The 12,146-nt window shown below is 29.0% G+C and overlaps 1 long non-coding RNA gene across 1 annotated transcript; it reads left to right on the top strand.

Annotated features, from left to right (window-relative positions):
- The first annotated feature begins 11,113 nt into the window (after nucleotides 1–11,113).
- On the top strand, nucleotides 11,114–11,581 carry LOC128128199 (uncharacterized). Its single transcript, XR_008226045.1, has 3 exons — nucleotides 11,114–11,197; nucleotides 11,286–11,369; nucleotides 11,496–11,581. It is a non-coding gene; the product is annotated as an uncharacterized LOC128128199 (long non-coding RNA).
- The last annotated feature ends 565 nt before the right edge of the window (nucleotides 11,582–12,146 follow it).

Here is a 12,146-nt window from a genome sequence, read left to right as displayed (position 1 = left end):
TGTAAGCCATTAGAGGAGAATTCAAGGAGGAATTGGGATTGTTATTACTACATAACAATCAAGGTAATATCTTAAACCTAATTATATGTTAATATTGATTTCCATATGCTACAATTAGGGTTTATAGTCTTGGATTCAAAGCATGTACAATAGAGAAACCTAGATCCAAGCATTAGGGTTTGTATGAGCACATAGGATTTCTTATGACCAAAACCCATCAGTTGTTTCTAGGGCATAACCCTAGAAACTAATTGGAAGTGTAGCACGAATCATCATAAAACAAACCATGGCATTCAAGGTTCCATTTCTTCTATTAGACATATTGTTGTGTTGTAGTCTTCTTGGTGGAGCTAATTGTGAGACTACCCCATAATTTCTAAGATAATCGGAGAATTCATCACTAAGATACTCTCCACCCGTAATAGAACGAAGTATCTTGATTTTCTTGCCTAAATTTTCTCTACTTCTCTTTATAATTTCTTGAATACTTAAAATGTCTAAGGCTTATGTTTAATCAAATAAATATATACATATCTACTGAAATCATCAGTAAGTGTGACAAAGTATCTTTCACCATATCTAGTGATGTGTCTAAACATACCACATACATACAAATGGAGACTTAGTCATCTTCCCAAGTAAACAAGATTTACAAACTCCATTAAGATCTAAGTTAAATGGTTCTAAGATTCCTTCTGATTGCAGCTTGGAGATTCTCTTCTTGTTTATATAGCCAAGACGACAATATCACAGTCATGATTTATGAAAAGTTGATGAGCCAACATTGAAGACTAAGTTATCGTTTCTACTTACACCAATCAAATATTCATATATATATATATATATATATATATATATATATATATATATATATATATATATATATATATATATCATTGCAAGGATTTGATTTAAAATAAAGAGCATTATCTTTGTAAACCAAAATACTAGCACTATTGTTATCAAATCCAAATGTAAAACCATCACGCCATAATGTATAAAATAAAATAACCTTTCTTGCAAGGATAAACCATTTCATTCTCAATCTAATATAAGTATCTAATTCACTTGTTTGGTTGGAAATATATATATATATATTCAATACATATTTGTTGTAGTGAGCATAATTCCAAAATTTTATAAAGTAAATAGTTCCTTTAAAACATCATATAATAGACTATAAGGTCTATGTTTTATCCTCTCTAAAAACTTGTACTATCGACATTCAGCTAGTGGCCAGGTGACCCTATCCCACTAGAGAATACGAAGGCTACCTCGAATATCAAGAGATAGATTCAAGTGACTAGGTGATCCTGTGCCACAAGGAATATTCTAATGATGAGTGTGTGTTTTTGTTGGAATGAGTTATGAATTGATTCCACAATTCCTAAGATGTTCCAAGAAGACTAGGTTTACAAAACTCATTTTCTATATCACAACGAAAGGTTAATGATGATCCCATTAATGTGTATTTCAATCTTCACTGTGAAAAAATTGATTAAATCAAAAGGTTTTATCAACAAAGAATAAAAGTCGTCAGTGAAATTGATTAAGTATCTATCACCTAATCTATTCATGGATTGAAAAAGATTACATACATCACTTATGTATTACTATTTGTCAAGCCTTTTGTTCTTTAACTACTAATAGATAAAGACACTTGTGAATCATCTTCCCATATAAATATGATTCGCATATATCAAATGAATCAAACTCATTTGTCTTAAAAAATTTCATCCTTTTGAAGTTGGTATATGTATTTCTTATTTATATTGTCATGATGATTATGAAATAGATAAGTTCCAATAAAATATCATTTGATTATATATGTGTTATGATCAGAACTATTAATTTAATGAAACATTATATATTTACTTCATAATTAACATTATGAGAAAATATTCTTTAACACAGAGTACATCATTTCAGATCATGAATGTGAACATCCATTAAACGATAAGTAAATCTAAATTTATTCATAAATTACAACGTTTACATGTCTCTATATGAATAGATACAAAACATCTATTGTTTAAATAAAGACTATAACAATACTTGTAATATCTTCAACACAAAATATCATTCGTTTGTAATCAGTTGATTATTTCTTCTAATCATCAGCACATAATATCAATTATTAGTGTCACCTGAAGTATAACATACTCAAGTAAATGATGGAAAAATAAATAGTTTTATCATATAGATGTATGAAGTCTTGTCCAAGTCAGACTTCTTCAGCTCGATGAGATTAGAGGAACAATTTCTCTTTTAGTGTCTAGTTTCTTCCACAATAGAAACAACACTAATCATTTGGTCCTTTCTTGATTTCTGGGTTTATGTTGTATTTCCCTTAATTGAACTATAAGTCTATATGAGTGCACAATCTCTTAGACTTCCTTTTATTATGCTTGAACTGACTTGAAGCTATTTCTAGTGTTCTGATTGAATATCTGCTTTACTTGATGAGACATCTGATATGTTTCATAATTATCCAAGACTTTCTACAAGTCATGGTTAATTTCTTCAATATGATGTGAGACACATCAATATCATCACAATAATACTTCCATTAAAGTATCATAATCAGACTAATTGGTTGCAAAGGTTATTTTGGTATGTGATCTTTCAGTATATATAATTTCTATTTATCATAAAGGTAGAACCTCAAGATATTATACCAGTTATAAAAATTATAACCATCAATTGTTACTGTCTCTTGAAACTCAACAAGAGAGAGGTTTTGTAGGGCGTAAAATTATTAACAGTTATCAACATAATTTAACAAAGTTTCATTTAGTATTTTCAATATTTAGTCTTTGAAAATTAATACCTTTTATTGTTTCTTAAAACATTAATTTATTAAAGTCTAGGATCCAAGTAACGAAACAAGTAAATGGTTAGGTGACCTATATCCCATAAACTTAATCAAACTCGGTAGGTAGTGATTACCAATTTCATATGATATGTAACTCCTAGATTATGGGATCCTAAACAACTATTGCTTAGCTTGGCATGTTTATCCCATCTATACCTCGGACCTCTCATGCTTAGGTGACATTTATCACATAAGATTCTGATCAAGTCATCCTACTTGAAACAACTTGTAGCATTGTAACTAGCCAGTAACAAGGTGACCCTTTAGAAACCAGAAACTACAAAACTACCCCAAACATCAAAATCCAATCCTAGGCCTAGGTTACCCCGTGACGCTAGAACCCTCAAATGATAACGAGTGCTCTTCAAAAGGACGGAAATGACTTGCATTTTTAGAAAAGGTTTTATATATGTTTTACAATTATAGTTTATAAAAACATGGTTTTAGGAATATTGCATGCATGCAATAATTCATGTACCCTTTTGTAAAATTCATATCACTTGTTATGAGGTTTTTTTGGTGCCAAATAAAACTTCATTTTATTTGTCATTAACCACGAAACTAAAATCCGGTATTTTAAAGTTTAGTCGTAGATCGGCTTTAAGAACCGGTAATAGTCTTAATAAAACTTTATTTTATACTTAAGAATTGGATTTTTGGATGAGTTATAAAATCACTATTTTAAACTTTCTTTTAACAATAAAAAAAACTTATGACTTTATGAATTTGTAGAATAAACTCATTTTATTTTATATATTCAATTTTATGTATCTTATGATAAAAGTCATATTTTGATAAACCAAAACTTGGGTGATGATACTTATGTTTTAAATCTCATTTAGAATGCATAAAACATAATATCAACATGTTGCGTTATGTTTAAAACACCAATATCATATATTAAGTTTCGACGGAAAAATAATCATTTGTTTTATTATTTGCCGTTATAACACTATAAACTGATTTTAGTATTTTTAATGAAAACTTCTTATTTATTATAAAGACTTGGAGTTTATACAAAGTTTAAACATCTTTTAAGCCATTTCAAATATTTTAAAGTTGGATATTTATACGTTTTACAATAAAACTATTTTCAACAAAAAATTGAGTTTTAATCGGTAACTGGTAACCGGTAAAACGTTATAAATATCCATTTATAAAAATATTATGCTATCTTTTAAATTTTTTTTACTCAAACTCCAAGTGATATTATCTTATGAAAAAATGTTATTTGACATGTAAAAACCATTTTTATACATAAAACATAACATATATTTAACATAAAATAAACATCACAAGCAAGTATTATAATGTGTATAAACCAAGTCATGTCTAGTAATAATTTTTGTTAGCCATCACAAGAATTATTAAGTCTTTCCTAAAGGATTTAAGGGACACTTCAAAATGTCTTCAAGCTCCCACTTTCCAAGTCAACTCTTCCTTGCAAAAGGAGTTCAAATCTTTATGTTGTGAAAGTTGCAACACTTAAACCATTAAGACTATAATTAAGCCCAAAACCAAAAATAGAAGCTTGTGGTTAGGATTATGGTCTTAAATGGTCAAGTCATCTTCTAAGAGGTCATTTCTTCATCTTGTTATATTTAAAAGGAATACAACTAGTCTAACTAATTTATTACAACAAATCAACAAATAAAAAAAATACATATTTATCTATTACATCTTATGAATAAATAAATATCAACCAAACACAATACAAAGGTCCAAATGACTTTTTTATACACAACAAAATATCAAATATTACAACAAACAACTCTTTGTTTTTTTAAGGCAACTTTTATATAACCAAAATGCATAAAAAATGGTTATATATAAAAATGAACAATTTTAACCAAGAAGTTGCGAGAAAAGACAAATATGGATTTTTCTTAATCAAAAGAAATACATGCTTATTTTTCAAAAACCAAAGATTATCAAACATAAAAAAAAAAAATCATTCTAACATATAAAAGATGGCTCTGATACGACTGTTGGGTTTTGATACGAAATATAAGTTTATTTTTCACAAAAACCGGCAACGGAAGACTTTAAAAATAATAAGTTTGTTTTTAGTTCATAATAAAACCAAACCATCATGGATCCATTTATAGAGGTTAGAATGAAATAAAAACAACCATAAGATGTTTTAGAAATAACATTTGAAGCCTTTGAACCCACTTGGTTTTGGGATGTTGATGAAGATGTAAAGATCAAAGAACATGATATTCTCTACATGTATCCACCATCAAGATTAAGGCACTTGGAATGCTAGTTCCTCCTTGTATTTTTGAGTGCCTTAAGCCTTTAAGTGATTTACTCAAATAGGCACTAAAGGAGACAACTCAAGAGGGCTTCTAATCGACAAAGTAAAGTACCAAACTTCAAAAGAAGAGAGCTCTTCAAACTCACGGTTTTAGTGAAGAAAAAAGAGGAAGAAGAGAGTGTTTCACATGGCCAAAATGCAAGCCTCATTCATCTCTTATATAGCCCATGCAAAGTAAGGTTTTTTTTTTTATTAAAATACTCTAAAATATTTCTAACCTTTAAAAGCATGGGAGATAAAGCAAGGAGGTTAAAAGGCAACCCCCATATTTTAATATTTTTGGCCATACCTCTTGAAAAGAGAAAGATTCTTTATTTTTTATAAACTCCAAGTTTATAAAATATAAACTTCGTCTTTAGGTAAAAAAAACAAAAGAATCCAACTAGTCTAAAATATTGTGCATGACTTATTAATTCGTATCATATGCAATAATAACTAGTTATACTCTCTTATAATTATTATTTTCATAAAAGAATAATTATTCTCTAATTAAAATACAATAATCGATATTATTTATTAATAATCACATTAATAGTAAATATACAAAATGTGTCAACTTGATAAAGGTGTGACCCTATATGATCATATATTATTGACAATATCACTCCATGATGATTCTTGGCATATACACTCCATGATGCAAAGTAAGGTTTTTTTTATTAAAATTCTCTAAAATATTTATAGCCTTTAAAAGCATAGGAGACAAAGCATGGAGATTAAAAAGCAACCCCCATATTTTAATATTTTTGGCCATACCTCTTGAAAAGAGGAGGATTCTTTATTTTTTTATAAATTTCAAGTTTATAAAATATAAACTTTGTCTTTAGGTAAAAGACAAAAGAATCCAACTAGTCCAAAATACTATGCATGAGTTATTAATTCATATCATATGCAATAATAACTAGTTATATTCTCTTATAATTATTATTTTCATAAAAGAATAATCATTCCCTAATTAAAATACAATAATCAATATTATTTATTAAGAATCACATTAATAGTAAATATACAAAATGTGCTAACTTGATAAAGGTGTGACCCTATAGGATCATATATTATTGGCAATGTCACTCCATGATGATTCTTGGCATATAGACTCAACACTTAGACACCTTAATCCAACAGTTTATTGATGGTAAACACAATGTATATGAAATATGTTTAAAAAAATTATAGTTACAAAGGCAATGTGATCTGGTTTATATTAGGTTGGAGGGAAATTCAACAAATGACATATTCTTATATTGGTAGTTGATTATTTTATTTCCTGATCATTCCATCGGGTTTCCTGGTACATACTTAATAACGTCGTTGAGAGGTTGACATGACATCCTCAACGGCGTGGAGCCAATTGAGACATGGCTCCACCCTCATGTTATCTATAGGTTTGTCATGGTTGGAGCATAACTCAATGCAAGGAATTTAATCGAACGGTCCATTGACCATTTCAAACAACCATATTATTTAAGAATTATATATATATATATATATATATATATATATATATATATATATATATATATATATATATAATCACATCTTAATTTTTTTTACACACAACTCTCATCTTTCAAATCTTTTTATGGATCCGTTTTACTCGTCCTCCGATGAAGATGATATGCTCAACGATGTAAATGTATTACACTAACAAAGCAAAAGAAGAAATGAAGCTTATCTACTAACAAAAAGCTTGAGGTTAAATATAAATCGTGAGGAAGCACACAAACGTCTATATCACCATTATTTTACGGATAATTGTGTATACAAGTCAAAGCATTTCAAACGAAGGTTTCATTTGAGTAGGAATGTGTTTACACGCACAACCAACGTCTTGGAAATCAGATTTCATTTCTTTTATATTTACACATATTAAATATATATTCATACAAAATAAATACTCAATTTTATGTATTAAATATATCTTTAGGTATAGTTTTTTTTTTCCAATTGAGATAGTATGCTAGAGGTAATTGAAGATTCATAGGGTTACATAAATGTGTTGGAACAATTCAAGTGATGGCTTACGGGGAGTCATCCGATTCCGTTGATGATTATCTGAAAATGTCTTAAAGAATTGTAAGAGAAAGTTTGTATAGATTGTCAAAAGGTATTGTTGAAACATTCAGTGATATTTATTTGTGAAACCTTCGTTGAATAATATGCGACAACTATATATGAAACATAAAGAGAGACATGGTTTTCCTGATATGCTTGTAAACATGAATTGCAAACATTATGATTGGAGAAATTGTCCCTAGGGTTGGAGAGGGACGTTGCAAGTGGTCATCATAAACCACATTCGTTGGTATTAGAGATTGTAGCTTCCTTTTTTGGATACGACATACTTTTTTCGAGGTTGTGTGTACCAACAATGACATCAACATTCGTGATCATTCATCAATATTTTGTCAGGAAAGACATCAGACGTTCTTTTCATAGTTAATGGAAACAAATATAAGTTTAGGTACTACCTTATGGATAAAATATATCATACGTATTCCACATCAATTAAGGCATTCCGACACCTAGTGAAACTAAGAGAAAAATTATTCAAGAGAAGACGAGAAAAAACATGTAAGGATGTGTAACATGTTTTCAGAGCTCTAAATGCGAAGTGGTACATAATAGAACATGCAATACGGCCATATGAGATATAAATTGTACGATATATTATCTATGGGTGTTTTATAATATATAATATGATATTGGAAGATAAATAACAGAATATCGCACAATATACGCCAACGGACCCATGACACATACAATTTGTAATATGTTCAGCGGAATATTTGTATATAGTTGTTGATATCAAGACACATAAAAAAACAACTTCGACAAATTTTGACTGATCATATCTATACGATGATAGCAAGTACTGTAACATTTTTCTAGTTATAGCGATTTTTCGGTATTTTAAAGTCTTTTCCTCAAATACAATGTCTGGTTTTATTTAAATGATATGTTTTTTTAATATTATATAACTTATTTTTATAATTATTGAAAAAAACTCAGAAAAAAAATAAAGAAAATGTGACAAGAAAATTAAAATGATTAAAATGATGCGGTGCTATGGTACCTATTGTCATAATAGTTGATGTGACAAAAATCTTAAGGATGAAATGGCTAATACCCATTAGCATAAAACAAAAAGAGAAAATGACAAAAATAGCCATTTACACTAATTACATTACAAAAATAGCAAAAAAAAATCGAAATTACAAAAATAGCCCACAATTTCGCAGATGGAAATGCCCCATCTACGAAATCAGCATCCCATTTGCGAATGTACAAGCAGCTAAAGCATAGCTGTGCTTTAGCTGCTTGTACATTCGCAGATGGAATTTTCCATCTGCGAAATGAAGCTGCCATCTGCGAAATCCCTTTACTTTTCACTATATAAACGTTTTTTTTCTCCATTTTTTACCATTCTCTACACAAAAACTCTCTCTATCATTGGGCTTCTCTCGGGATTTTGGCTAGTTTTTGAAGAAAATGGAGGATTATGTCAACAATCCCGCAAATATGGTTAGATTTTAACTCTTTTAATGTTTAAACTTTTTTTTTTATTTTATCATTTATTGTATTATTTAGTGTTAAAAAAGGGTAATTTTGTTGTGTTTGATAGTTTTAATATTTATTTAGTATACTTGAAGTTTAAATGCTATTTTGTTAGTGGTTGTTTGAATGTACAAGTAGAGATTGCGTAGATAATGTTTACAATTTGTTATTTTTGTTGTTTGTTTAGTTGTTGTATAACCTGAAAACTTGTATATTTTTATCGTATAATTGTTTATATAAAGTGAAAAATAGTTAAATTACAGTATGTGCAAAATAGTCGTTTGTATATATATATTTGTCGTATAAGTATAACATTTGTATAAGTTGAAAATTTGTCATATATATTGTTAGAAATTGTTTGTGTTTGTCGTATAAGTTGAAAATTTGTATAAATTTGTCGTATAACTTGCAAAATTGTTAATTTGGTTGTCGTTTTATTTGAAAAATTGTTTGTTTATATGGTTATAAAATGTTAGTTTATATAATTAGAAAGATAAAAATTGTTTATATATTTGTCGTTTAAGTTCAAAATTTGTTTAATAAAATGTTTATATAATTATGTATGATATTGTTTTTTTATCGTAAATATATTTGTTGTATAACTTGGAAAATTGTTTATATATGTGTATGTTATTGTTTTTTATCGTAAATATATAAATTATTAATTAAGAATTTGTATTTGCATTACTAATTGTTTATGTACTTATTGCAGTTCGTAATCATATATTTTAAAAACAAAATATTTTTTAGTTCTCTAATTTGTTTTTGTGTTTTTTTTGCAGCATGATTTTAGTTTTATCAATATGAAAGCAATTGTGAACTTAAAAGGCTCGGGCGGTAACATATGGGAAGTATTTGAAGTTTTAGATGATGTCAGGCGTGCCATTTTCAGAGATACCGTATTTGGTTATTTTATTGATGTCCCTCGTTTACAAGGGGACGCATTGTTGTTCCATAAAATGTTACTTCATCAGATCCGGCCGGACCCTGTTTTATCTCCAGATGGAATAAAACGATTATATTTTCGAGTAGGCAATACGAAAATGGTTTATGGGCCGGAAGAGTTTTGTTTGATAACCGGCTTCAATTTTGGGGAGTATCCAAAAAACATTGGGAAAAAATGGTCGGAAAAATTATTAAGTAGTAAAAAAAGATGTTTATTGCGTGAGCGGCTATTTCCGGACTATACCAATAGTTCGGTGAAAATCGGCGACCTGAAACGTTTAATTTTAAATCGAACATTCCTAGAACTTGACGACGTTGATGCAGTTAGAGTATGTTTGATATACATTTTGTGTGAAGGTTTTTTGGGAAAAGAAGTTAATGATCGGGTGCCACAAGATTGATTTTTTTTTTGCTGAGAATTTGGATCTCTGGAACATGTATATTTTGTTTACGTTAAAAGTTTTATTTTATTAAAGTTATAATTTATATAAAAACCAATTTTGTTTTTTTGTTTTGTTAGTTTCGTTTGGGGTAGCTATCTTTGGGATTTTACTTATGTTGACCTTGAGGATACATGGAACAAAATAGATAATTATTTATCACTTTCTGAGCGTCGTCAAACTTTAAAGTACTTCGTCTCAGGATTTACGGCTCCAATAAGGGTATAAAAATTTTCTTATATTTAAATTGTTTTATTGTTATGTTTTTTATTTTAATTTTAACTTTTATTACTGTAATTGTAAAAAATTGTAGATATGGATATATGAGATGATTCCGGCTATTCGTGCATGTGGATTTGTATTGAGAAAAAATAAAGACATGCCTCGAACGAAACCATGGAGTGGAACAAAAAAATTGAAATGGATTGACGTGAACAAGATTTGGTCAAAGTTACAGGTTTATAAATTTTTCGTTTATTATTAATAAACTTGATTATTATACTTTTATATGCATTTTTAATATGTTTAATTTTTTAGGATGGGCAACCACCAAGACAAAACATGTTACCGGGAGATGGTGAGATGATATCTTGTTATTATATGTCATTTCAAGAGTATGTATATGGTGAAGGGAAAGCAGTTCCATCCCCAGTACGGGACCATTTTAGGAGACAAGACGAATCTTCGTCTAGTATGTCGTCCAGTGGTCGCTCTCATGGTAGAGGTAGGGGCAGTGGGAAACACAACCTAGACGAGGTGTTGAAACGGCTACATGCACTGGAGCAACATGTGTTTATGAACCGACAACCTACAGAGGTTTTTGTTGAAGAAGTGAATACTGAACAATTTTGGAACGACATTACTTTTGATGATCCGATAGTGTCACAAAGAAAATATGATGAACAAGTTAGTTACACGCTACATTATTTTTTAAATTTATTAACATATATGAATACCTGTGTTCATATTTTATATTTGAAAATATAGGTTGTGCAAGATGAAGTGATGAATAAAAACAATACAACTGAAAATGTTTTTGGTGATATTCAAGACGACAAGGTTGTTATAGATATTACCTTTACGATTTTAATAATTACTTTTTAATGTGTCTTTCGTTATTAAGTAAAAAGTTTTATTTTTAATGTAGGTGTTGGAGGAGAGGAATGACTATGTGGGGAACAAATTTGATGATGATGTGTTTGATGTAAATGATTATAGTGAAGTTAAAGAGGTTCTTATACTTTCATTAATTTATATTTTGATTTTAGTAGATTGAATCAGTTATTTAATTAGATATTATTGCTTATTAAATTATGTGTATTTCGTTATTAAGTATAAAGTTTTATTTTTAATGTAGGAGTCGGAGGAGAGGAATGACAATGCGGGGAACAAATTTGATGATGATGTGTTTGACGTAAATGATTATAGTGAAGCTAAAGAGGTTCTTATACTTACATTAATTTATATTTTGTTTTTAGTATATTGAAACATTTTTTTCATTAGAGATTATTGCTTATTAAATTAGGTGCCGGACGAAGATGAAATAATAATTACGGGAATTGTAGATTATTTTGATAAGTATGATGGCAAAGAAGTTACACTCGATAAACCGATGACTCAAAAACCATCACAATATTTGTGCCCTCCTTACACCGAGGTATTCGTTTTATTTATAAACTCATGATTTTATGTTTATGTGAATTATCTAAAAGATAGAGATTTAAACCTTTGAATATTGTTTTTAGTTGCACACGACACCGAAGCAAAAAAGAAGAACAAAAAAGAAGGTTGATATCAAATCAACAAGCCCCGTTCCTCCTCCAGTTTTTAGTGTTGCTCACGACTTCTCCATGTTTCGCCTGCAACCTTACGTAGCAGGCGGTGAGGTTGTCATCCAAAATTATTTATTTCATTCATATGATGTCCAACATCGTTTGTTTAATTTCGTGTTAGATAGAGATTTTTGGAGCTCATTGTTTGGGCATACACACGACGGATGGTTGGAGTC

Source organism: Lactuca sativa, chromosome 8 (genome assembly GCF_002870075.4).
Source record: "Lactuca sativa cultivar Salinas chromosome 8, Lsat_Salinas_v11, whole genome shotgun sequence".
Classification (NCBI taxonomy): Eukaryota; Viridiplantae; Streptophyta; class Magnoliopsida; order Asterales; family Asteraceae; genus Lactuca; species Lactuca sativa.
The sequence above is the reverse complement of the archived record's forward strand: the minus strand, read 5'-3'. Positions and strand labels throughout refer to the sequence as shown.